The following is a 2,317-nucleotide window of genomic DNA, read 5'->3' as shown; positions in this document are numbered from 1 at the left end:
TGGCGCGTGCAATTCAGTATATTTACAGTAAGTTTGAAAATCATTGTTTCGTTTCATGAAATGCAGAATTTATCGCTGCCAAATTGGCAGTGAAAGAAATGAGTATCATTTACTTTCTCATTTTGAGTCACTGTTTAGACTGCTTGATTGTTCTAAATAATAATGTTTGTCATTCACCAGTTTTTTTTTCATTTTTCGTTCTTTCCTTCATTTATCACCGTGTAACAAATTTCAACTTTTTCTTCTGCACATGAGAAATTCCGATTGCTTGTTTTAGAGGACTAAAAACCAAGCACTTTTGCATCATTAGTTTGTTCGAAACCACGTCTAGCCTTTTTTTTATCGACACATATAAGACAAATTTCAGGCCAAAATGAGCAAATCACAAACATGAGCTTCGGTTTGACAGGTAAAAGCAAATAATTTCTAAATTTTCTGCCTTTCAACATCTAGTATGATCCTTTACAAACATTTTGGATACTTACATGACCAAATCGAGTGATGTTTTCACATATTTCTGGCCGCATATTTAGTTGGTTCGAATTCGACTCTGAAAGAATCGACTTTTGGCCAAAAATCCTTAAGTATAGGCTTTTCAGGGATGGTCTCTTGGCGCAAAGTTATTTTTTCTCGAAAATATGGGAAGTCTACCCAGACAAAAACTCTCAAAATTGACTTTTCGAGGTACCTCCCGAACAAAAGTTACGTTTTTCATGCATTTTGCTATGAAAATAACATTTTTTGTTCGGGAGGTACCCCAAAAATACACTATTTGGATGAGTTTCTTAGTAAAAAATTAATTTTTTCGAGAAATATTGGGAATCTTCCCACACAGAATCTCTTATAAATGATTTTTGGGGTACCTCCCGAACAAAAAATGATATTTTCATAGCAAAATGCATTAAAAACGTAACTTTTGTTCAGAAGGTACCTCGAAAAGTCAATTTTGAGAGATTTGGTCTGGGTAGACTCCCCATATTTTCGAGAAAAAATAACTTTGCGCTAAAATACTATCCCTAAAAAGCCTATATTTAAGGATTTTTGGCCAAAAGTCGATTCTTTCAGAGTTGAATTCGAACCAACCAAATATGCGGCCAGAAATATGTGAAAACATCACTCGATTTGGTCATGTAAGTACCCAAAATGTTTGTAAAGGATCATACTAGTTGTTCAAAGGCAGAAAAGGTAGAAATCATTTGCCTTTACCTGTCAAATCGATGCTTATGTTTGTGATTTGCTCATTTTGACCTGAAATTTGTCTTATATTGTCGATAAAAAAAAATCTAGACGTGGTTTCGAACAAACTAATGATGCAAAGGTGCTTGGTTTTTGGTCCTCTAAAACAAGCAATCGGAATTTCTCATGTGCAGAAACATGTGTTGCACGGTGTTATTTATTGAAAAATACTTTATTTTCAGTATTTCCTTCTCACCTTTATTATATCACTTGATTTGATTTATTGACAGGTTTTTTTTGTTTCTTTTTACCCTCAATAATGGAAAATCATGTTTGGTTCGACTCAAAAACCTGTCAATAACGGAACCTTTGAATAATGGAATTCGTGTCAATAGTAGAAAAAAAAAATTCCCCATGGGATTCCGTTATTGACAGTTTTTACTGTAAATGATCGCGATGCACAATTGATGATGCATCATTGGCACCATTACGTCGCAATTAATGCCATCACCATCACAATAGTAATAATAACATACTATTTCTATGTTACGGTGGCCATGCCGGAAAACTAAGCAATTTGATTAGATTTAATAAGTCATCAATTTTTCTGTATTTAAAGCCACGATCATCCAAATTTTAAGTCAATAATCACAACCGCATCAATCAAAGCAGTCAAATGGCGCTCTACTACAAACGTGAAACAACGATTCCATACAAGGCAAGCTCTATAAATTCACGGAGCTGATAGAAGAAGTCAACGAAGACAAACGGAACGAAGGTGCAAGTGCAAGTGCGAATACAGATGAGAGACCAGTGGAAGAAGTTGGAGCGGCCACCGAAATCATTGATTTAGCCCTAGACGACGAAACACAACCGGAACAGCATGCAGCAATAGCCACAGAAAAGACACCATATCAACGAGAAGAATCAATGACACCATACCATTGTGAAGAAAAAAAGATCATAGTGACTACGAAGAAAGACCACCCTACTCTTCATACGGCGGCTTTACATCTCCCTCGGCGGAATATTAAAATTTTTGCTCAAGCAGGCCGGGAACATGTCCATGAATGAACAGAAAATAAATATTTTAAAGTTTATTTAGAGTAACTGCACGTCTTCATATTTAGATTAATTGCAC

Source organism: Sitodiplosis mosellana, unplaced genomic scaffold (genome assembly GCF_009176505.1).
Source record: "Sitodiplosis mosellana isolate CC-2019 unplaced genomic scaffold, AAFC_SMos_1.0 Smas_scaffold_1362, whole genome shotgun sequence".
In the NCBI taxonomy this organism is placed as follows: domain Eukaryota; kingdom Metazoa; phylum Arthropoda; class Insecta; order Diptera; family Cecidomyiidae; genus Sitodiplosis; species Sitodiplosis mosellana.
The sequence above is the reverse complement of the archived record's forward strand: the minus strand, read 5'-3'. Positions refer to the sequence as shown.